The 26,380-nt window shown below is 42.6% G+C and overlaps 1 long non-coding RNA gene across 1 annotated transcript; it reads right to left on the reverse strand.

Annotated features, from left to right (window-relative positions):
- Positions 1–1,618: 1,618 nt before the first annotated feature.
- On the reverse strand, positions 1,619–25,535 carry LOC128094454 (uncharacterized). The gene is made up of 5 exons (XR_008212968.1): positions 25,310–25,535; positions 23,169–23,318; positions 6,555–6,667; positions 6,360–6,418; positions 1,619–2,753 (listed from the first exon to the last, which is right to left on the reverse strand). It is a non-coding gene; the product is annotated as an uncharacterized LOC128094454 (long non-coding RNA).
- Positions 25,536–26,380: the final 845 nt, after the last annotated feature.

The raw sequence follows: 26,380 nt of genomic DNA on the forward strand, positions 1-26,380 counted from the left end.
TGATGAGGAATAGACACAAGACTCTGGCAACTGTTTTTATCTGAGGACTCTTGACAAAAATCAGCAGAAAGCAAAGGATGAGAGACACAAGAGCAAAAATCTAAAGTCTATAGTTACGCCACTATTCAGTGCACTACTACTTAACAGGCATGTATAGGTGTGTGCTTAGTATTTGTCGTGTGCCTGTGCATTTGTGTGGGAGGGTACAAGTGTGTATACAGAGTTCAGAAATCAAACTCCAGAGCTTGATCATCCCTCAACTTTCCACCTCATGGGAATGTCTGTGGATTCTGTGCATCCCATCTCACTGTAGAGATGATGCTCGTGCAGAGTACTATTGTGTCAAGCTGTTAGCAGGGCTGTGGGAATCCCAGCACAGGTCAACAGGACTGTGTGAGAATACTTTTACCCACTCAGCCATCCCCCTCATCCCCAAACTAAGGCTTGGGCTTTAATACATCAGTGTATACCATTTTGTAAACAGTATTGCCACTGTCCTGAGCAAGTTCAGGCATGGGCTAGCAACACAGCTCAGCAGGTAAAGAAAGACTCTTGCAGAGCTTGGGGGAGCGGGAGATCCCAGCTGGATCAACAACAGAGAGGGAGAACAAGGAATAGGAGACCATGGTAAATGAAGACCACATGAGAACAGGAAGAAGCAAAGTGCTAGAGAGGCCCACAGAAATCCACAAAGATACCCACACAACAGACTGCTGGCAATGGTCGAGAGACAGCCCGAACTGACCTACTCTGGTGATGGGATGGCCAAACACCCTAATTGTTGTGCTAGAAACCTCATCCAACTACTGAGGGATCTGGATGCAGAGATCCATGACTAGGCCCTGGGTGGATCTCTGGGAGTCCAATCAACGAGAATGAGGAGGGTTTATATGAGCGAGAATTGTTGAGACCAAGGTTGGATAAAGCACAGGGACAAATAGCCAAATGAATGGAAACACATGAACTATGAACCAATGGCTGAGGGGTCCACACTGGATCAGGCCCTCCGAATGGGTGAGACAGTTGATTGGCTTGATCTGTTTGGGAGGCATCCAGGCAGTGGGACCAGATCTTGTACTCATTGCATGAGTTGGCTGTTTGAAACCTGGGGCCTATGCAGGATTGTTTGGCTTGGCCTGGGAGGAGGGTACTAGACCTACCTGGACTGAGTCTACCAGGTTGACCTCAGTCTGTGGGGAAGGCTTTACCCTGGAGGAGATGGGAATGGGGGGGGGGGGGCGTTGGGGGGAAGGTGAGGGGGACGGGAGGGGGGAGAACAAGGGAATCCGTGACTGATATGTAGAACTGAATTGTATTGCAAAATAAATTAAAATAAATTAAAAAAAAAAAAAAAAGAAAGACTCTTGCAGTGGAGCCTGAAGACTAAGGACCCACATGGCAGAAGGAGACAATGTCTCCTGAAAGTTGCCCCCGACCTCAGTGTGGTATACATGCATACACACACACACACACACACACACACACACACACACACACACACACACTATATATATATATATATATATATATATATATATATATATATATATATATATATATATATATAATTTAAAGAAAGTTCAGGCTTAAGTGTGCTAGTAAGTTCTCTGAGGTCAAACATCCAGTAGAGGCCAAGCTAAGGACCAACTCCAGGTCTTCCCATTTTCCAATGTCAATGAGGGCTTAAGGAAATGCCATGTTTTTGAATTAGGTTGAAGGCAGCTACAAAGATGTTTGGGAAAATTCCAAGGATTAGCTCCTAAATGGAAAACCAGCCCCCAAAAGGAAAATTTTGACAATTTCCTTTTCTTTCAGATAGAAAATGGGATTTGTCAAATGATAATAGTGCTGGAGTTAGGGTTGTTAGTGAGTGTCTGTAATTATTAATTATTTGGTGGGTAAAATGTTTGTAGTATAGTTGGAGCTGTGTAGGACAGACTTTACTTGGCAACTGTGGAATGGAGCAGGGAAACACTGGAGCCACATTTAGCACCTGAATCTCTGGCTGCCTTATATAATTTAATCACATGAGGCCAAGGATTTGGTAGCGTGCACACATGGTTAAAAAGAAAAGAAAAGAAAAGAAAAGAAAAGAAAAGAAAAGAAAAGAAAAGAAAAGAAAAGAAGCAGAGTGATATATATATATAGATATAGATATAGATATATATGTCAACAGTTCTCAACCTGTGGGTCATGACACCTTTGGAAGTCAAATGATCATTTCACAGGGTTGCATAACAGACATCCTGCATATCAGATATTTATATTACAATTCATAACAGTAACAAAATTACAGTTGTGAAGTAGCAACAAAATTAATTTTATAGTTGAGGTCACCACAAATAAGGAACTGTATTAAAAGGTCACAGCACTAAGAAGGTTGAGACCCCCTAATCTAAGCACTTGGTGAGGGCGCCCACACACCCTGCTTTCTCTTGAAGTACATTTCCGCCTATGAGACAAGTGAGCAAATGTGGTATTGGGACTTCCGCCATGAGGTCTCTACCTGCTCCAATTAGCTGCGTCACTGGGCTGTTTTCAGCTCACACCAATGGCAGCTTTGTCAGTAAGGGTCTTAAAACCCCTTTCTGGATCAGCTGATGAGATCCCATTCTTCCATTCTCCTAGTTAGCCGTATATTATCATCGCAAGACTTGCAAACAATCGCTAAATCCACTGTCCTTCTGGATCCCTTCCTTCCCTTCTGTGACGTTTCCATGAATCTCGCAGTCTTTTGCCTTCTCACCGGGTGTCTATAAAGGACAGAAAATCATTATGCAGCTTTTAGAAGCTGTATGGAAAGATGAATAGCCTTCCGTTTTGTTTTCCTCTTTCCAGAATATTCTTGCATTTTACATTTTGCTATGCATTTTTGTGCCCAGCTTTGGTATCAATTGTTATTGGCCATTTGCCAGTTTGAAATGCCCTACAAAATGAATTGCTTGTTTTTTAAGTAAGGAAAGAAGGAAGGGAGGGAGGGTGGGAGGGAGGGAGGGAGGAAGGGAGGAAGGAAGAAGAGAGAGGAAAAAGGAAAAAAAAGAACCTTGGTAAGTTTGCAAACTACTGCTTCAAAGCTCTGCTCTGGGTCACAGCTGTCTGGGAGCACTTGGCGCAGGGTGACCACGTGGCAAGTTTACTGTCTGGGCAGTTTGTTTCAATCACTCTCCCGGTCATACTTGATGCCTCCTCTTCTTGCAGCCATGGCTTAGAGAATCACAAACATTCTCTCAGGAAAGAATCACACATTTCCTGGTCAGAACAGCCTTCCTTTTGGGACAAAATTTTCCAACACTACCAGCCGGACTGAAATCAGGACAAATGTTTGGTCACTGAGATCATGGCTGGGCGTTAAAGAAGACAACGTATCATCTAAACGAATGAGTCTACCCATTTTGTGTACTTCTTCTCTTACCCTTTTACTTTGAGCCCTCCATCTATTTCTATTACAATTGAAATGTCAACCTCTCCTAAAATAAATAAACAAACAAATAAATATTTTTTAAATAAAAAAAAAACCCTATTCTGGCAAGTCACCCACTGCTCAGCCATGCTGTCTCCACACTTTGACTCCCACCCTGCATTTCTCAGAAGGACCCTCAAGATGGAGCATGGGGACAAACACTGAGTTTGTAAGCTCATTATCCAGCTAGGGGTTAGTAGAACCTCAATAATTCCTTGCAAGAGAATTGACTGACAGAATATAATCACATACTCACACTCACACTCATTCTCACTCACACACACACACAGAGTCACACATGCATACTCACACACACATTTGTGAGTTCTAGAGACTCAGAAATTACGATGTCAGCATACTGTGGATAGACTTCCAAAGCTCACGTCCTAAAAGGGAGATTGCTTGCTGGTTTTGCCCAGTGAAGCCAATTCTATGTGCTCCTGCACAGTACCTCACTATCTATGCATTACCTTTTCCTTAACATGTTTCTTTCCAATACGTGGTTCTCCTTAATCACGTATCTTAATATAATCTCAAAATTAGGAGAATAAAATGCAGATAAACAAACTTACTAAATGATGAAATGCTTAAGGAAGGCTTAGATAGATTTTCTACACTTCTATTCCTGATATAGATTCTGTTCTGTTTGGTTTCTTTAGTAATTTTACTTCAAAAAATTAGTGGGCATAAAATATATGCCAAAATCCTAAGGCAGGAGATTGCTAGTAGATGCGAGCAGGAGGCATCCAGAATGGGAATTTCTATCATTTGAATTCCATCATTGAAAATGCAATCAGTTTGATACTTCAGAGGAAAAAGGACTCAGATAGATCTAAAGCTACCATTAAAACCAACTCACAAGCCACCAATAATGACGGGAACCAAACTAATCAATGAAGGAGATAAAAGCATCAAGCCTTGTTCGTTTTGAGGCTCTCTCCCACCAGCTCTTGAATGTAATGTCCTCTCAGAAACATCAGTTTAAATGGCCATCTCCATTCAGAGGAAAATGATCTCAGCTCTCCTCAGCTGTGTGGAAAGCAGCAGTAAGAGCCACTCAGAGCTGCTGAGGGAAACAATGCAAATGCTCTGAAGCATGCTTGGTCAAGTCACAGCCGAGGACTGAACACAGTGTGGAGAGGAGCCGGCTGAATGAGAGGCGTGGTGACGCTTCAGATCCAAACGTCACATTTCCACACTGTTCCTCTGAAAGCCAGGTTGCATCCTGGGAGAGACTTCATCTTAAAGGCCACCAAACAGGGTTACTGACTCTCAGGCTGACAAAGAAGCTGGAGGCAGTTTGGGGTTGTGACTTGTAATTTTTTTTTCTTTTTTTAGTATTTGAGGGTGAGTGTTTTGCTTTGATTTAGAGAGGGTCTCCTATATCCCAGGCCTGCAGCGTAATGAGTAGTTGAGGATGACCTTGATCTTCTAATCTCCTGCTCCCACTTCATGAGTACTGGAATTATTGGCATGTACAAACACATCAGTTTTATGTGGTGCTGGGGATTGAACCAGGGATTCAAGCGTACTCGGCAAGCACTCTGACAACTGAGCCATACCCCCAGCCCAAGAGCCCAGTTTCGATAGAAAGGTTTATTAAACCCACATTTGTTGATCGCACTATAAGGTTATTCGTGTTACACAGGTTTTATTACTGCCTCTGTGTGTGTATACACGCGTTTGCAGACATGTGTGCTGATACAGTTGTTGTCTACAAATATTCCATTCCACAAAACTCCCCCTTTGGAAGTTGCTGTGTTTTGTCTCGTGTGTGGTACTATACACATTTCTCCAGTTGTGAGCAACGACGTTTGATTAAAAGCTGTCAGATTTATCTTTTCAGCAGGAGGGAAGAAATATGTGTTTCCCTAGAAAGGAAATCAATATGTCCATGTGATAGATGTAGACTAGAAGGCTGGATACTGTCTCTTTAAATGATGAAACAGAAATGGCGGGGCAGCTCCCACCGTTGCCTGCTGACGTCATTGTTGTGTGAGGCAAAGCTCCTGTCTAAATCTTGTAATCTGTGTTTATAGGATAGACTTACAGTCACTGACCTAATAGCGATCATTCTAACTTGTTAAGTAACAGAGTCCTGCGTCCGAGGTGGCCATGCTTTGCTTTGTTTAAATTTCCTTAGCAGAATCTTTTAGACAGAACCCTGCACTGTTGCTCTCTGGTAGCCAAAGATGACTCTCCAGATTAGAGATAGGTGTCCGGTTTTCAAAGCTCCAGAAGTGGACTAGAGCTTTCTCAAGGTAAACCAAAGAGAAATCCTTGAAAGTAAGTCTCGGGCAATGCCAGACACAGATGAAGCAGGAAGCATCCTCGGGAAAGGATTGAAGGCTGCTTGGAACAAAACCTAACCAAAGGGCAACTCCCTGTTTGGACACCGTTGGTGTCCCATGGGATTCCCAGGGATGCAAACAGAGCTGTGCTGACTTGGGAAGGAAATGTCTGCCCTTGGTAAGGTTAGAAGATTCTTCACTCAGAGATGGTACACCCACAGACAAGTGTCCAGCTAAGACAGCTGAGAAAATCAGGGGTCACAGATATCTTCCCAGAAATTGTATGTGAGCCTCTGCGATTACCACTAGCAAAACTGTTCCAAAGACTTGCAAAGCAATGTCTGCAGCTGTAAGCTCATGAGATGACTTAAAAATGCCAGGATGTCTTGTCCCATGGGTGAAATCTGTCAGCATCTGAAGTGGCTATTTGTAGGCAATTTAAAGAATAATATTCTCTAAGTGAGCTTACATAATTCCCTTTAAATATGTTGTTTTCTACTCTTTGATCGATGATAGACTAGAAGACAGTCTATTGATGAAGGTACAAATGTCTGTCCCTATATTAACCCCCCCCCCCCGATTAAAACACTAAGTCACACTGTACTCACCGCACCTATGAAGGTCCTGTCACTTGCTTCTCATGTATCTCTCCTCCCTTTGGTTGCACCTACAAAGTGAAGAAATATAACGGTAAACATTTTTAAAGAATATTTCTCTCCATTTGTCAGCGTGCGCAAGGCCTGTGAAATCTCAAGCCAGACAAAAGCCCAGAATGAAGAGGGAAGGTGAGTGCACCCTCTCACCTCTAACTGAGGCGCTGTTGGCAACTGATAGCTACTGGGAGAGGAAGAGTAGGATTTCTTGAAGGGTGCGGTCCCCGGCAGGTCACCGATGCTGCTCCAGTGGGTGGACATACCTGGAAGAACACATAGACAGCAGAAATGGAACTGAGTGTTGGGGGGTTTTCTGTTGGTGGTGGTTTGTGTGTTTTTCATTGTGGGTAAGGAAGCAGGAGTGGATCTTAGAGGAACTGAAAGGCAAACATATTCAAAATATAGTGTATGAAATTCTGAAAACATTTTTTAACAGAAACGTTCTAAAAACCAGAAAAAACAATCTATCAATCCATAAGCACAAGGAACTACTGTCCTGGCCTAATGCTAGATTATTCCATCCCCCTCCCCCCACACCATATCTAATCTTTGACTCTTTCCACTTACCACCGTCTCCAAGCTACCAGAAACTTCAGTTTTAGCACCCACTAACCACCAACACCCATGTTACAACCGATCAGAAGACGTGCCCATTGCTTATACATTTAATGATTAGCTGTTATTACAACTATCGTGATTAGAATATATGCATTCATGCCAGTAATACACCTTATCTACTATTTCTGTTACATGCTTACATATTACATATATTGCTTTGTTTAGTTTGCTAATACGGTCACTTATTGCTTAATAACAAAAGATGTCCTTAAAAGTGTGTTGTTAGCAGAGAAGCTATACTGGTGCCTAACTAGAAGGTTCACCCCTACTGACTAACATTTACCATACTAGAAGGTACTCTGCATGCTACCAAAGGAGAAAGATCAGCTTTAATATGCCCCAGTTACAAACTCTGCTACCTACAACAGCGACCTGCCAGCAAGAGAAACTGGTGTAGTAGTGGTGCAAATGTTATGGAAGCAACCAACCACTTTCTGACCAGATTTAAGGCCCAACCCCATGATATGGAGCCCATGCCTGACACTGCGTGGGTGGCCAAGAACCTGAGACTACATCGATGATGGGCCTAGAGGAAAACCCAATACTATTATTCTGCTAAAGAACATAGCAATTAAATGGCTCCTAATGACATGTTGCTATACCTATAGATCAATGACTTTCTCAGCCCACGTCAGAGAAGCTTCTTCTTGCAGAAGCTAACACAGAGACTCACAACTGGACAATATGCAAAGAGTGAGAGACTTTGGAGTACTCCGTCCTATATGGGATGTCTCCATTGAAGCCCCTCCCTTAAAGGCTCAGAGAACTATGGAGAAAAGGCAGCAGAGAGATTGTGAGAGCCACAGGGGGTAGATGACTCCAAGGCAACAGTGTTCCTTCCCCATACAACAGGACTGATGCACATATGGACTCAGATATCATGGCAGCATGCATAAGGCCTGCTTAGGTTCAAGCTAGATGAGGTTCAGCACTGACAGGGAAGGTGGACACGGGCTCCCACTAAGGAACTATCTGCAACTGATAGCCTCTGCTCAAGGAAAAAATCCATTTTCTCCAGTGGAGTCTCACTGGGTACATTAACCACACCTTAGGGGAGGCACCTTTTCTAAGAGTAGTTATTTAACACAAAGTCTACCCTGGGTTATTGTTGTTTTTGTTGTTGTCGCGGGGCAGCTATTTTCCAATTTTCATTTCTTTGGGCATTTTTTGTCTTATTAGTCTTTGCTTGTTTATTTTGATTTTTTTTGGGGGGGGTCGGGATGGGGTGTGTTCCTTGAGTTTTGTTTTGGTTTTGTCTGGGTGTCTTTTATTTTTTAAGAGAAAGTAAGAAAATTAAGCTGCATAAGTAGGAGGTAGGGAAGATCTGAAAGGACTAGGGGAATGAAAAAACATGATCAAAATATATTGTATGAATTTTTTTCAATTAAAAGTAGATTGTTAGATGATATCTGCTCTTAGAAATCAGTGTAATTTTACAGTAACCCATTTTGGGGGGGGGGTGTTAAGGAATAAACTTAAACATATGACAAGATGTATAATCTAGTAAATGTCTTAACTAGCAACAGAGCTGTTTAGTGTCCATGTCCAAGTACTATGCCCAGTTCCTAACTGTATTGTTATACTTTGCACGCCTGGCAGCACAGGTTCACTTACAAGAACATTCCAGCAAACACATACGCAGTGCTTTGTACTACAATTCAAGGACAGCTAGGATGTCAATAGATGGTTGGAATTTTTCAGCTCCATTTTAACCTTAAAGGACCACAGTCATCTACCTGGTGTGACATCCTTGTGGGATATGTGACTGTCCTCTCTGTAGAGCTCTTTCTGAATTAGTCATCAAGTCTTGCACTGCACTTAGAGGCTGCATTCACAAGCAGTGTCGATGCCTTTTATTTTCTGATAAAGAAGAGTTTCTAGGACACTGGAAGTTTAAAAGACTCCAGCATCATCGGTGAAGTATCTCGGTCTGGTGCCTTTTCACTGAGAGACAAAGTAAATTCCCATCCAGTCTGAGCAGAGAGAGCTAAAGAGGTGACATGCATGTGTAGGGGCAGTCAGGATCAAGTAGTGACACAGCCCCTAGCTGGCATTCTAGTGTCCTTGATTGGAACTCTTCTGTTCTGAGGGGCATTTGTCCACTCTGGGACATGCCGTTGCAGGTCCAGTCCTGACAGGAGGAACCACAGCTCCATCCCTTTCCCTCTTGACAACAGATCCCTCAGAGGGAGCATGAGCCCCAGATAACCAGGCTCCAACCCCATTTCTGAAGTGGGCACCCATTCCACCTATGACCTTGAGGTACCAGCCCCTAGGGCGTGGCCTCGGGGCTACGTTAAGATTTGAGGGACACATAGGCCTCCATCTCTTCTGTCCCTTGTGGGCTTGGATGACGCAGACTGATTCAGGAGGCAGGAGAAGCTTGGGACTGGACATGAGCCTTCTAGGACTCTGTAACGATTCTGCCTTATCCTGTATAGTAAGTTGTTCCCCCCAGTTTACATTCTAATAAACTCCCTAACACTCCTTAAGCAGACTCCCTTGGATTGCTAGCTACACAATTGTGCCACTGACAAGCTGTGAGGTCTCAGGCAAGCTGTGGAGTTCTCTGGAGCTTTTAGTATTAATTGGGGTTTTTGGGTTTTTTATTATTAATTGTTATTTTATTATTAATGAAAGAAGATATTTGCCAGCAAACATTTATGTAACACAGTTTTGAATAGAGCCACAAGAGGTAGGTCAGATGGAGCATAGTAAAGACTAAATGGTTAATACAGGAATGTGCTTAGAAGCTCCTATTTGCCCTGTAGCTCATGCTATGCATCTGTGACCTGATGTTTAGCATTATTCTTGCAAATGTTGTATGCTGGATGCTGCTACCACCACCCTCCCCGTCATCCTCTTCATCTTCATGTGTTCTCTTGTATTGTGGCATTCTGTGGCACTTTTTCTCTGTGTGTTCCATCAAGTAACATTCTTCCATTTCTCAGACACAGTCATCTTGACATGTCTAATACGCTTGCCTCTCCCAGTGCCTCTGTTTACCCTCCTCTTCTCTGTCACGGTATCTTGCAGCCAGTTTAATGGGTACCAACTCTCCTCAGGCACACAATGTTCCAAGGACATTGCCAGACACTCCCACTTTCACATCACCTCAGGCCTAGGAGATTAGGACCAGTCCCAACCAAAAGGTTGATTGATCTTAAAATATCTGTCCACTCATCTCCAAAGCCAACATTTATTCTTATTAAACCAAACTTTTTAAATTATGCACCTCACCATCCAAAAATCTTTTATCTATGTCTCCTCAACACTGAACTGACTTGTTTGCAAAGGCCTATCACCTAACATTTAAAATGTTTATATAGCTTATGTATTAATATGTTATTCTCAGTTATAAACAGAACTGGATTTAAAATAAAAATATAGTGTGTGAACTTACTTTTAGCATCCAACACGCCTTCTTGAGAAACAGTACTTGAGTTTTGTACTCAAGCATATAAATCTAAATAGATCTGGTGATAAAGATATACTTAATGATATCTAAAGTGGAAAATGCTGGTTACTGGGGAATGTAGAGAATAGGACGTCATTCTTATGTTCCTGTAACTAGAGGCAAGAATTGTCATTGCAATGCTAGGCTCAGCCTATGCTAGCAAAGGTCTTCCTTGTGCACCCTGTTGGAAGTTTTGCCTGCAAGGCAATTATTGAAACGTCACAGGAAGAATGTTTACAGAGAAGCGGCACCATCTTAGTAGCATTTTAAAGGTTAAACCATCGTTCCGGCAACAGCGGTCGAGAATGCATCTAGTAAAGAAATGATGGTAGGTGTTGTCTCCATGTTCCAGCTTTCCTCCCTCAAATGACTAGGAAATAGGCTGGCATCATGGGATGGGGAAGGGAAAGCAGAGCCGGTCAGTAGCAAGCACTTAGCCCTGCACAGCGTAGGGATGGCTGTGATGAGGAGGAAAGGGGACACGCATCAGCTTGGCTGGCTTTAGGTCCTTGCCTTAACGACTGGACAGATTGTGGCACTATTTCCTAAAACAGGAAGTACAGGAGATAGAGGTGGGGGAGGAGGTTCTGTGCGACCCCTGTACAACTATTCAGTTTTATATTTGTAAGGTTTGTGCTCTGTGTAAGAAGCTTAGGAGGAAGTTTTACTTATTAGAATGCAAGAGCCAGAGAGATAGGGGCCTTGTTGGTTTTTTGTCTCCTAGCCAACTATAAACCCAAAGGATTCTGGATGAAGGTGTTTTTATATGAGTTTATGCATCTGAACTGAGGACTGTGTTCTAGACCTCTATGCAATGCCCTCTAGGATTTAGTGCCCAGAAAGTCTTGGATAGCCTTCAGTCTTTCTCGTGACCACGTTATTTCCAGAAATATGAATATTCTATTTCACACCAAAATAGGTGTGACTACAAAAATCCCATTAAGATCCTAATGCTATTATTCTTGTTTGTTAGCAAATACAAGCAAGGTAGATTGACTCAGAAAAGAGCAAAAACTGATAGAATTAATGTTCAAAGGGGTGGGATGAGTAGGACGAGTAAATTCACAACACTGGAGGGAACGTCTACCATACCGTCATTAGACACGGGGCTTTGAAATGCTTCGGATGTTGGAGCTCATCATTTTGGGGAAAACTGCAAACAATATCTCTATATGCATACACACACTCATATATATTATATATAACACATATATATGTAACACACCATATATATAACATTTATAACACATACACACATATACATATATTACATATATGTGTATATTGTAATATATATATACTCCAAAGGACATTGTGGCATAAGAATGAGAGGCAGTGAGAAGAATGGAGACTGCATAGAAACCTGGAAAGATCTCCAAGGGGGAAAAAAAAGAAATCTAACAAAAGACTCTGCTACTTGGAAAAGTTGGAAGAAATCTTGCTTGCCCAAAAAGCAAAAGTTACCTGCCTGTCCCTTTAAGCAGTCTCATGTACACATCAAATACAGATGGCCCGCTACATTTATGACCTCACTGTCAATTACTGTAGATGAAGCATGCATTAATTATTGAAATGCTTTCATAGTATACAAGGTTTTAGTGGTTATGTTGCCACAGATAATTTCAACTTTCTGATTAGAAGCTGTTCTAAGCAATTTTGTTTGTGAGAATTCATTTCTTGAATGTAATAAAAACTACAAATCCAATGGTATATTTTTCTTTTCTACTTAACAAAGCAAACTGCACAGATCTTGGCCTCTATCCTTGGAAGTCAGTACTACATTAGCGTGGCATCCAATGCATAAACTCTGTCAAAACCTAATATAGGGTGACAGAGATGACTCAGGTGGTAAACACGTTGGCCAGCAAGCCTGGAGACCTGAGTTCAATCCCCAGGACTCACGTGGTTGAAGGAGAAAACTGCAAGCTGTCCTCCAACCTCTATAACCTCTCTGTGATTTGAGTGCACACATGCACAGGTGCACACGCATGTGCACACACACACTCTCTCTCTCTTACACACATACACACACTCTCTCACACACACGCACATACACACATACGTACACAAATGAAAATAATCACAATAAACTTGGATTATTGGCATTATTTGCTTCTTATGGAAGGAAGGTGCAGGTAATATCAGTAATAGTCTTCTTCTGTTCAATAGGTAAGGGATATCCATAAACTATCTTGTTTTGCAAACAATTGAAAAAAAAGACTAGACTTGGCTGAAGTTTCAAATAGTTGCATTCTGCTTCAGTTCAAGCCTTTAAGTATCATATGAATGACAGTCCGCAGAATTGAGATGTTTAAGCATGCCACTGGGTTTTTGTTGTTGGTAATGGTTGGGGTTGCTTTCCTGGCAGGGTCCATTAACTATTAATGTGAAAGAACAATGGGAACATCCCAATGAAACTATACCTTCCAATAAATGCCCAGAGAAACAGTGTAAAGGCCTGAGAAGAAGGCTCGAACATTTCAGTCATTCTGGAGGGGAGCTCTTCACTTAGCAAATACAAAAATTAGTACCTACTAAGTGCCAGGAGCTGTTTTAGGCTTCTGTAGTACTTTAGGTGTAAAAACAAAGGTCTCTATTCCTGCCAAGTATAGATTCTAGCAGACTGACTCCATTAATCCCCTTGGCAAGGCGGAGGAGACCAGGACTCAATGGTGAGGCAATTGGCTGGTGATTTCCCAGAGAAGGGAAGAAAGCCAGATACAAACTCCAGCCCTCTTGCTCCGAATTCCACAGTCTTAAGTCACTGTATTTCAATTGGTTCACCATTTCTAACTCACTTTCTTCTGACTCATATGTCTATTCATCTGGGTCCTCAAGAATTTATACTGAATTGGCTGTATGGTTCAGGCATTAAGAGCACTAGGTGCTCTCTAATGCAGGGGACCAAGTTTTGGTTCTTAGAGCCCACATGGTAGTCCACAACCATCTATAACTCCAGTTCCAGGGTATTTAAGACCCTCTTCTAGGCTCTGTAGGCAACAGGTATGGCACATATGTGGGGCACATACCTGCATGCAGGCAATATATTCATAAACATAAATAAAAGGAGTTTACATGTAAACATAGACCACTGAACTTTCCCTTTGCTTATTCGTTTGTTTAGAGACCAAGATCTCTTGGTCCCATGAATAGCCCAAGTTGGTCTCCAATTCCTCCAGAGTGCCAGCAGCACAGTGGTATTCTACCATGTCCAAGCAGCTGGACTACTTTTCTGTAGAGGTCCTCATCTAGATAGGTCAACTTTTTTTTGTTTGTTTTTTTGTTTTTTCGAGACAGGATTTCTCTATGTAGTTTTGGTGCCTGTCCTAGATCTCACTCTGTAGACCAGGCTAGCCTCAAACTCACAGAGATCTGCCTGGCTCTGCTGGGATTAAAGGAGTGCTCCACCACCTTCCAGCTAGATAGGTCAACTTTTAAACAATAAATAAACAAAAGACTAGTTCTGCTTCTCCTCCCTGTAATTTACGATAGGAAAGAATATTCAAGTAAAGCAAGGCTTGAATGAGACAAGCAGTCACAGGAACACCGCCTTCCCAGCCCAAAGGATTGAAGTGGTCTGCAAGGAGTGGGCAACGTCCACATGCAATCCCAGGCTTGTTTCTCTGGCCAAACTGAAACAGGTATGGGAAGGTACAGTCCCAACAAGGCACACACTGCAAGTGCTATACTTCACAATGGGCTTGCACAACCCAGAAGGGAAAAAAATCCCGTAGACCTCAGTGGCAATTAGAGCTGGAGAAATGTGATCACTATCTAACCGGAACCATGCAAGAGAGTGAAAACACAGTCTGTACTTCAAGAGCAAGTGACCTGCCAGAAAAGGCTTATGTACCACACCCTCCAGCAGGCATTTAAAAGACACTCTACTAATAGGGAAAGTCCATGGTTGAATTTATGACATATTAATTAATTGAATTAACACAAGTAATTTATGATATTAGTTTTACTGAATTAAAAAACTTTTTAAAAGTTGTTTATAGAGCCATTCCATAATAACAAAATGTTTGTCTTATGTTTAGCACCTTACACTTTTAGAGGTGTTTTTAGGGACCCCTGAAACAGCCCAAGAGGTAAAGCTGCTTGCCACCAAGTCTCAACACCTAAATTTGATCCCCAGGACCCATGATTGAAAGAGAGAACAGACTCCTAAAAGGTATCCTTTGACCCCAACATGTACACCATGGCACATATACACAAGCACACACACACACACACACACACACACACACACACACACACACACACAGTTGTTATTGTTTGTTTTTAATCTTTAGAAACTCTTTGGCTATAATATGAGAGTCAGAGCCTTTGAATGGCTCATCTGAAGTCAGGTCAAATTTGGCAAAGAACAGCTAAATTCCAGGGTGACGTCATGATAAGGCCGATTTCTAACACTCTTTCAAACTGTCTCCTATTCTACTAGATCCCCAATCCAAGCAGACAGAGGTGTTCCCACATCCATAGACAAGATGAGACTCTCAAGCTCAGGAATGCAGAACAAGGCAGGACTCAAGTCCATTCATAAAAGGAAGAAGAAACACACTCTTGGGGCTGGAGAGTTTGCTCAGCAGTTAAGAGCATTTGTTGTTCTTGCAAAGGACCCAAAATCAACTCCCGGCACCTGCAGGGAGGCTCACCACCTCCTCAGGCACCAGGCAGGCATAGGGTACACAGACATATATGCAGGCAAAACACTCATACACACAAAATAACTAAATAAAGAAAAAAAAAGAAAGGCAGGCAGGAAGGAAGATCTACATTTCATAAAGAAAGAAACACTGTCATAACAGGATCAGAGATCTTTCGGTGGGTGCACCTATGAGGAGATGAGGAGAGGGTACCAGGAGTGAGGGTGAGCTTGTCAGAGCAGAAAGTGAAATCTGTAACGGCGTGCAAGGAAAAGTAATTGCTTAGAGGCAGAAGTAATTAATTTTATGTTGGATGGAGAAAACGTCTAACTGCTTACATATAAAACTGACTGTAAAACTAAGTGAAAATGATATTGTGGTCAATTATGCAATTTCTTTTAGTGTGTGTGTGTGTGTGTGTGTGTGTGTGTGTGTGTGTGTGTGTGTGTGTGTTATGATGTGTGCAAGTGTAAGTCCAAGGTTAATACTGAGTGTCTTCCTTGATCCCTCTCCATCTTCTGTTTGAGACAGTGACTCTTGTTGTACCTGAAGCTCATTGCTTTCGCTAGATGGGCTAGCCAGTGAGCTGTCTGCTCCCATGCACACACACCCCAAGCCATGCTTGGCTTTTTTGTGCGGGTTCAGGAGATCTGAACTCAGATTGTCACATTTGCGTAGTGGGCATTTTACTGACTCATCTCCCTGGCCCCAGTGATGTAATTTCTAGTTCTGTGGTTTCTGGTGGGTCAACGCAACACTATTACCTTGAATTCTTAAAATAAAAATTTAAAAAAAACCTATGTTTACTGATTCAGAAACTTATAAAGCTGGTTTATAACAAGTCATTGTCTGAAGTCCACTTGTGGTGTGAGGGCCAAGAGCAGCATCAGACAGCCTCTTAGAAACGCAGCCTCAGGACCAAGCCCAGACACTGAATCAGAACTCTAACTAGAACCCTGATTCCCTTTGCATCTGCAGCCTTAAAAGCCTCACTTACATCATCTTTTCTGCACTACCCAGTCACCCTAAAAGTAAGTGAGTTCACAAGGCACCCTTAACAACCATGAACAATCTGAGTGTTTTATTCCTGTCCACTGCTTCCTCCTCAATCTGTGACCTGGTATCTCCATCCTCCTCCTAAAGAATGGCAAAATACCCTGTTCTGAACAGCTCCTAAATTTTGCTGAGGCTCACAATCTAAGTGGGCAATGAAATATTTCCCAAGTTGACCTTTAAAACATGTTTGTGAGTAAAACAGTGTTTACACATACCCCTTAGTTTCCAGTAATTTCGCTAGGTCACAGTTCTCTTATGGGGACCAGGAAGATACTTTGGTCATCTCATCTGCTAGTTGTCTTCACTCTCTCGTTACAAGGTCAGTTTGTCAAGGTCAGGACACAGAGACGTGTCCAGCAACGAGGAACCCTGTGAAGAGCTCTTCTCTACTGTGGAAGACTCAAGCATTCTCACGCTTGCTCAACCCTATCTTCTTAAGTGGGATGGGGGTCACCTCTAAGTTTTCTCATCCTGGACTTCGTGTGTGTTCTTCCTTAGTTAGTGGAAGCCTTTCCAACTTCTCTGGATGAACAAAGTAAATCTTCTTCTGATCAGTTCTCATTGAACAACCAGGAGCAATCCGGGCAGTTAGTGCTTAGATTCTGCTATCCATTCAATAGAAGATTAAAAGAAACCTCAAAAAATAAATAACTCACAAACTCATGTCTGTGCACATAGAAGCAACGTTCACATACCAGTTTGCTTCTTAACTTTCCTTAAGATGACATCAGATTTTTTTCAGTCTTTCCCCTCCCCTTTTTAAGTTAATTAGGATCTGGAAAGAGGGGAAAGGTGAAGAGGAGAAGGAAGGGGAGTCTTAATGATATATACATATGTGGAATTATCACAGCCAAACCCATTAATCTCTACAGTTAATATGTATTAATAGGTATAATATTAAAGAAATAATTTTTAAAAATGTTTCTCAATATGATCATGGGCTTCATAGCATGTTAACATACATATAATGTTTCAATACTACCTGGCTAACTATGTGCAATCAATCCCCTACTCCTTGACATATAGTTGGCTTCTGATTTTCATCGCTAGAAATAAATTCTAAAAGCTGAGTTTGAGAGCGCCTAGGGATTTGTTTCCAGTACGTGACAGTTACCTTCAACAAAGCAATCCTGGTCATGGCAGGATTACATGGTTAACTTCCCCTAAGGTGCTTGTAAAAAGTATCCTGTGAGTCACAAGGGGGAACAGACAAAAATGTGCAAAGGAAATTAGGGAAAACCAATTGTTCTTATCTTAAACATCCACTGACAGTGCATGCTCTCATAATATGCTGGAAATATCACCTTCAGCTCTGCACTAAGACCACATCATAGTCTACAGAGGTCATGGATGTGTTCATGGTTAACTTCCACTGCTCTTACAGGTGATGAGTCACAAAGCCTGGCTCACACATTAGGCCACTTCCTGACCAAGTGACCTCACTCGAGCAGAACAGGACGTAACTGCCGTGCCTAACACGTTAATACAACGACTGGTAGATTCCACTCTCACATTCCGTTCCAGCCTGTAGATGTGAAAACACGCCCAGTAGTTAGAATCTGTTTAACCTTTATCTAGACTATACTTACACCAACCATTTTGATTATAATCTTCGAAACAGCCAACTTCTGTGTCTTAAACCCTATTCTGTCTCGTGATTACCAGCCTAGTAAAGGTCTCACTGATTTTGAAGAGCATGAGAAGGACAATAGGAGCCTCGTGGGGCAGCCAGACTTAGAAGGGAAGGTCTGTTCTGGATTGATATAGAACATGGCAGAGAGATAAAAATGTTAAAGGGGTAGGGCCATTTAATTTTGCTGAGGGAAAATAAAAACAGAGGAAAGGGAGGAAATAAATTGCAAAAGATGAAGTTTGGGATGAAATCCTAGAGGATCTTGAATGGCAGTTCAAACAGGCAGGATAAGGAGCAGATATCTTAAACAGCAGCAAATCAGAATGAGTGTTGGGCCCCATGAAGGCTTGGCAGGGTAAGATGACGGAAGAGAGAGCCCGGAAAAGCAAGGTAAATACAGACCTTCCAGCTGTGATGGTTCAGAAGGAAGAGTGAGGAGGGTGACAGAACTTGTGCACAGGGGTGATTAAGACAAAAAGTTGTGCTTTGCCAGTAGTTCCCAGGACAATCCTCTTCCTGGGCCCTAAATCCTCACCAAATCATACTTTATCACCAGACTCTCTATCATCACAACAGTAAAGACACTAGAGCATAGCTAAATGCTAGGATGCATGAGAGCCTGATTTCAATTCTTAGCACAAAAAGGAAAAGAGATAGACATAGAGGATAGGAAAGGGGAAAGGAGAGGAGAGGGGAGGGGAGGAGAGGTGAGGGGAGAAGGGGGAGAGAGGAGGGAAGGAGAGGGAGAAGGGGAGAAGGGGAAGAGAGGAGGGGAGGAGAGGGGGAGGGGAGAAGGGGAAGAGAGGAGGGGAGGAGGGGGGGAGGGGAGAAGGGGAAGAGAGGAGGGGAGGAGGGGGGAGGGCAGAAGGGGAAGAGAGGAGGGGAGGAGAGGGGAGGGGACGGGAGGAGGGGACGGGAGGAGGGGAGGGGAGGAGGGGACAGAGGAGGGGAGGGGAGGAGGGCAGGAGAGGGGAGGGGACGGGAGGAGTAAATACGTTTCTAGCATTTGTCAGATTGAGGCAGGAGGATCAATATGAGTTTGAGGCCAGCACGATCTATAAAGTGACTCCTGTCTAAAATAGAGGAGGAGTAAATATAAATACATAGGTCTAGGTGTAAACTAGATGGAACAAGAGTTTTTTGGTTTTTTTGTTTGTTTGTTTGTTTGTTTAATTCTGGCACGTACGGCATGATTGAATGAGACCTGAGTCAATGATGTCAACAGTACATGCTAAAAAGATGAATATACTTTGTTTGTTTGTTTGTTTGTTTGTTTGTTTGTTTTTACAGATCTTTCCCCTCATCTCAGAATATGGTCCAGGATAACCCAATTTTTGAGCACCTGGCTGCTTCCCTGTGATAAGTCAGGTTCCTGACCCCAGCTTGTTCTAGAAGATGTAAAACCCAATGCAGAAGGCTCAGGCTATGGTCTCTACCTTTTTAGGAGAGGCTCTCAACAGAGGATGAGGGGCTAAACTAACTCATGAGTTACATGGAGCTGAAAGATGTGTGTGAGGTTATGGAAAGGCTTGCATTTAAAAAGACAACTTCTGAGTAATTGAATAAGCAGTAACATAACACATGTATATTCTTATGACTCAGCAACTTCACTTGGAGTACAATGAGCCAGTATGTGTGACACACATATGAGCAAACTCAAAGGATGGGCCTATATAGATGCTCATGAAAGTGCTGTTGTGATAGCCTAAAGATCTGAGAAACCTGGGCGTGCACACAGTATGACAACAACTGACCCAGCCTAACATGAAGTAGGTAGAGAGGTGTACATCTCCTTCTCCTAACAAGGTGAGAGCACCAAGACATCAACGAAGGAAGTATCAACTGCATGGTGATACGATGAAACACTTGCTCTCTAAACTCTTCTGCGGGGATGGAGGACTGTCAAGACACACAATATTGATGGGTCACATCTCTGGGTTGGAAAGGCAACTGGAATTGGAAGTAATACTAAAGACCTCAGCTCTATCCTCTACCACCTTTATGTTAGTAAGGTGAATAAAGTTAAGACAATTGTCTTGCCCTTCAAATTTTATTTGGGAATTTTAAATTCCTTGGTTCTAAAATGTCTATTATTATCTCTTTACTTCTAAGATTTTATACTACAGAAAAGTTTCCTCTAAAATGATTGATTAGAAAAAAAAATGTCAAAAAGGTGCTGGTTTAGACCAGAAGTTAAAGGTTGAATAACAATGATAGTACATAATTGATTAATAGGTAAATGACCGATAGATAATAGATACATGATAGACAAATAGTTTTATAGATAGTAGATGATAGATAAGTAGGTAGATAGATAGATAGATAGATAGATAGATAGATAGATAGACAGACAGAAGATAGATTGGCCAAAGCGTACTCTAATCTCCTGACCAGAGACCTACAATCTCCATGAAAGACACCATCTTTACAAAGGATTGCCAAGACAACTCAGTTATTATAGTCATAGGACATCTGCAGCTCAAATGGTGTGGAGATGTGTGTGTGTGTGTGTGTGTGTGTGTGTGTGTGTGTGTGTGTGTGTGTCTGTGCCTGCATGCCACTGAGTTGCCAAGGCTGGGAGATCCTTGAATATGTCAGTTTCCAGGAGTATGAGACATTATCAGTCTGCAGGAGACCCAAGGATGGGTCACTTAAAACTAGAGCAAAATCATCTCAATTGAAATTATTCACAGAATTATTTTTCATGACTCCAGAACCAGTAGCAGAAAATCATTTTCTAAATTAGAAATGGTGATGAACACCTTTAATCCCAGCACTTAGGAGGCAGGTGGATCTCTGTGAGTTTGAAGCCATTCTATTCTTCACAGAGAGTCATAGAACAGCCAGGATTAGGTAGAGACCCTGTCTCAGAAAGAAAGAGAGACAGAGGCAGAGACAGAGACAAAGGGAGGGAGGGCGAAGGGGAGGGAGGAGAGAGAGAGGGATGGAGGGAAGGAGGGAGGGAAGGAAGAAGGAAGGAAGGAAGGAAAGAAAGAAGGAAGGAAGGAAGGAAGGAAGGAAGGAAGGAAGGAAGGAAGGAAGGGAAATGTACTTTGTATCAGTTCCAGTTTTAGAGTAAAAGGTGGATCCATGGCAATTTTAATTGAGTTCAGCCAATAACGATTAACAGCAAAATCACCTTCTGCTCCCTGAGGACATCTTCACTGAAGAACATGATGGTGTTTGGGGTAAAGCATCATCAGGGGGATTCTAGCACAGGACATCAAGGAAAATACCAACCCACTATGTTGTCCAAAAGCAGAATTCATTCTTTAAGCAAGTCAGAGGAGCCTCCAGAACATGAACCCTAAATGATAGAAAGTTCTGCAAAGCACTGAGGTAGCCTTGCAGGAGGAGTGAGTTCCTGTGTGGGTTTTGGTTACTCTGGACTGTAGTTTTGACTCCCATTCAGAAGTTACCTTGTAAGTCAGGGTGGGTTGTTTTTTTTTTCCATGCATCTGAAAGCAATAGCTACCAAAATGGGTTTGCAAAAAATATTTCTCGGAGCCCAAAGCTGAGTCCAATTTGTGTGGCTGAGCATGTGAGAGTCACTCTGGGAAAGGGTGTTTAATGAATAACTTTGCAGTAAAAGGCCTTGAAAACTCCCTCAGAACACTAGATCCCGGCTCCCTGTCTAAAATACATTAACAGCCTCCAGAAGGTTTGGAGACGCTGCTAAGTGCGTCAGGCCAGCTTCAGAAGCCCTGACATTTCCATTCTGCCACAGGAAAAGGTTCCTCCTTGGTCTCCACCCATCCCCCCCCCCGACCGTCCAGGCTGTGTTTGGAGATGGAGGGGGCTAGCTGTTCTGCTGGAGAGAAAGATTGATAAAGCCAAGGCATCAGACTTGTTTCCTATGCATGAAATTGATTAAATGCTTCACTAAATGGCTTATAAATTTGCTTCTCATATTTCTATCACCCACTGAAAAGATTACAGAAACTCCGCATATGACCATGTTGTATACAATACCAAATTACAAAAGGTTGTAAAAACTAATGTTTTGTTTAAAGTTTTGAGCAGGACCATATGCCTTCAGTGACCTTGAGTAAGCTATTTTAATTCAAAACATTTCAAAGACTCTAAAGGGGAGAAATATTCAACAACATAACAAACCAGCCTAGCTGGGTAGACTTCGGCTCGGGCTGCTCAACTTCTTGGTTTTTGCTTAGGGTAGAGCAATACTCCCTGTCCAAATGCCTGGGCTTCGAAAGCTGGGACGCACATGTGGTGTCACCAGGGATATATTTACAAAGGAGATGAAACAAAGCCGTGGAGACCTCCCAAAAGCTGAGTCTGTTCTATTATTTTTAGTTCAGACGGGCGCATCCTAGGGCGTAGGCGTCCTGAACACACTTGTAGGACCACGTAGAGAAGATGACAAGTATTAGCAGGGGTGGGTGGGATTGTTTTATTTGGGGGTTTTGTTTTGGTTTTAATCTTTACACATCTTTCAAATGTCAATTATGTTCCCTTCTTTTTTCTTCCACGTGAGAATTCCTTCTAAGGATTATATAACGTTGGGGGCAGGGGGTTAGCCTAGAAGCAATTTACAGGCAAGCAGGTGACCCGCAGATGTTACTGGGGAAACTAACCTTTTGTAACATGGCCTGAAAAATACCTTCACTTCTACGGGAAAAATGATATTCTTTCATAACATTTATAGGACATCATGTCCTAAGCAAGAATTAACATTTGGCATTAATGCATGGTTCTTGCAGTAATTTCAAGACAAGAAGGTTTACAACCAGGGATGTGGGTAAAACCCCTACTGGTCTGGTGGTGGGGAGGGGGGTAAGTCCAGCTTCTACCACATTCAGAAACAGTCAGGACAAGGGCAAAAATGGCCGCCATAGCTAGGGCAGGTCAGAGCCCAGTGATGCGGGAATTGTCAGTAGAACAAACAGGGAGAAGCTTTTCAACACCAGGCCCCGCCTGCGCCAAGCCTGCTTCCCCTGCTGTATCTAGGCACTTCCAATGACCCTCAACCAGTCACCTCACTAGTAACACCCATTCGTTTCTTTCTTTTTTTTTTTAATCTGGCATCTGTGCATTGTACGTGGTACTACATTAAAGGATATTTTCAAGTATATAGTACTTTGAGTATATTCTCCCCATACCGTCCCCCTTCCTCTCCTCTTCCCATCAGTCCCCTTTATTGCCATAGACAATTTCAGTTCTCGTTCATATGATGTGTACTTGCACATGTTTCTGAGATGGAGAACAACACGCATGTAAGCATGTGCTTAGGGGGGTTGATTGTAGAACAACCTCAGATGTCATTGCTCAGGCTCCTTCCTAAGGAGTTTTTGTGTGTTTGTTGTTTGTATCTGAGACAGTATCTCACTTACCTGGAATTTGTCCGGTAGGCTAGGCTGGCTGGTCAGCAAGTCCAGGGATCTTTCTGTCTCCACCTTCCCAGGTCTGGGAGTACAAGCATGTGCCACCACACCCAGCTTTTTTTTTTTTATGTGACTTCTGGGGGTCGAACTCATGTCCTCCTGCAGTCAAAGCAAGCACATTACCAACTGAGCGGCTTCCTTAGGCCCCTCACTTTATTTTCATGTCATATATGCATATATGATTTTACGAATCTATATAAAATCTAGGATCCACAAATGGGAGAAAACACACTGCACTTTTTCTTTCTCTTTTTGTTTTCCTTTTTTTAAACAAGTACCTATTCTGGGAAATACGCCAACAATTCAAGGATGATTTAGGCAGACCATCAACAGCTGGACAGATTATTTCACTCTTTGGTGATGGTTACATGACCCTACTTGTTGGCATGGAGCCATCACTTTAGTAATCCTGATGTCATAAGCGGAGAGTTTAATGAATTATCACACTGGTGTTCCTTTCTGCACAACACATAGGCCAAGCTTCTGCCCACAGATATTTGCCATGGTGGGATTTGAACCCATGACACCGGAAAGTTGATCCTGGCATATTAATTTTACAGGCTCCTCCTTTTTTAAAGGGGTTTTGATGACCGAAACCAGTGGCTGCCACCTCCCCAGTAGAGGGCACATAGCGATGTGTTCGTGGCTTGGAAAAGCCTGATGCATGATAACAGTCTTATTTAACTCAATTTGCCCCAGAATCTTGTAAATTTTTGGAACAATGCTTGTGACCAAGGCAACTGTGCTTTGAAATGTCCTCTGCGGGACATTAATGCCTACAGCACATGAGATACACTAGTCCACCTCTTGTGAAAGTTTAGCACAGTCTAAGCTGCCTTTTCAGAAAAGTTCTTGATCAAAATAAAAAGAGTCAGTAAGTAGGTGATTGTCACCCTCTTCTCCTGAGGACAGGCTGACCTCGAGTCACAGTGCTCCCTCTCCTTACTAAGGCATTCTGTGTGTTCTGTAGCTCCTAAGAAAACAGCAGACCGCACTCACTCCACTACACAAAAGCCTGTGCCCTTCAAACACAGCACTGGGTGCCCAAATGAACATTAGAGAGACATCAAATAAATACTCCCTATCTGTTGATTTTTCTTACTACTTCCTTTTCATTAAGGTTATTAGTGAGGCCAGTGAAGTGGTTCGGCAGGTAAAGGCATTTGCCACCACGATTGACAGCATGAGTTCAATCCCTAGGACCCACAAGGCTGAAGAAGAGAGGTGACCCCCAAAGGCTATTCTCTGACCTCCACAAGCACACCACGACACACAGCATGCAAACCACACACACACACTCACACACACACTCACACACACACTCACACACACACTCACACACACACATAAACATACACACATGCACACACACACGCACACAAAACAGATGTTTTTTAAAAACGATTTACAAATCCATTCGCTTACTCTACTTCAAATAATTAACAAAAATCTATTCTTCCCTTTCTGCAATTGAGGTCATTCAAACATCAAGCTCACTGAGGAACACCTAGCTGCTGGGGACATAGCTAGGTTAGAATGCCTACCTCACAGGGAAGCTAGCTCATCCCTAGCCCACCATAAATTGCCTGTGGTAGTACACATCTGTAAGCCCCAATAGCTGAAAGGTGAAGGTAGAAGGGCCAGAAGATCAAGGTCATCATTAAGAATATAGCAGGGAGGTCAAGGTTCACTTGGGATATCTGAGCTCCCCTCTTAACAAACAAAAACTTCTAGCCATTAGTGAGTGTCATTGGTGCTTTTGAAGATAATCTTGGATCTACTCTAATTTTTTAAGTAAATCATTTGCAAATTTCAACATACTAATTAGTACAAGCAACAAACTGCCCATCTTTTGGGGGACCTCAGAGATGACTGATGATGACTGGGCTGTGTATATATAGGATGCAGACACGTATTCTACAACCTTGGATCTCGAGATATCAAGTATACTGAAATGTCCTTAGAGAAGGGTCTGAGAACCTGCATTTCTAATACGTTCTCAAGTGACACTCTCATTCTTGGTCAAGGGACAGCCCTGGGAAGATGAGCTGTAGAACAGTTCATTACTTGCCAGATCAGTATTATCATACCTAATCCTAGGACTGGGAGAAGAGCTCAGTTGATAAATGTCTTGCTTCAAACACGTAAGGACCTGAGTTTCGATGTCAAGCACCCCATAAAATCCTGTTGTGGCATTACACATCTATAAGTCTAGCACTTGGAGGCAGGAGCGGAAGGCAGGAGGAGGTGGAGCCCCAGAGAGTGCTAGCTAACCAGTCCAGCTGTAAAGATCGATCCATGATTCCAGATTCCATCAGAGCTCTGTCTCAGAAAACAAGGTGGGAAGACATAGAGAAAGACATGTAACATCAACCACTGGCTGCCACACACAAGCACAAGTGTATGCACAAATATATACACTACACTACACACACACACACACACACACACACACACACACACACACACACACACACTAAACAAAATAAACACCTAATCCAACCTCCAGAACCCACACACACCCAGATGGAATCTCTAAGAAGATCATGCAATCATGTGGCTTTTCAATCAACGCCTGGAATGACTCAGATCATCCAGGTCTGAACTCAAAGGCTTGGACCCCTGCCTGTCCCTGCACATAGGGACTCTGCCTTCTAGGGCCCCCTTCAAAGCATGGAGAGGCTGAAGACATGTGAGTGCCTCCTCCAATAACTTGTCTGGAAATTGGCATATTGATGGCTAGTGTCATCATGTTGCAGTATGCATAAACCCCTCGCTCTATTACACAGCCCTCAACAATCCAAAATGTCATTGTTTATTCATCGGGCCTTCCAAACTGGCCCTTGTCAGCTCCTGCTAGAGGGGCTGCTGATAAAGATCAGCAGATGATTGGACGCACACATTCTTAACATGACTGACCCATGACATCTGGAAGGGCAGCCCCAAAAGCCCGACGCTGAACAATACTTTCTTTTCTCCCCCTTATCTAGCCCAGATGATTTTGAGATTTTTTTTTTATTAACTCATCAATGACTGAAGATGTCATTAGAATCAATGGGAAGTTTTTCTTTCCTTTTCTCTGGGAGAATAAATGTACCATTTGCTGGGAAATCATGAATCAGCTCAATAATGAAATGGTTAAGACAAACCAAGTGGAAAGA

The sequence above is a fragment of the Peromyscus californicus genome, unplaced genomic scaffold, assembly GCF_007827085.1.
Source record: "Peromyscus californicus insignis strain IS unplaced genomic scaffold, ASM782708v3 Scaffold_4__1_contigs__length_199733344, whole genome shotgun sequence".
Lineage (NCBI taxonomy): Eukaryota > Metazoa > Chordata > Mammalia > Rodentia > Cricetidae > Peromyscus > Peromyscus californicus.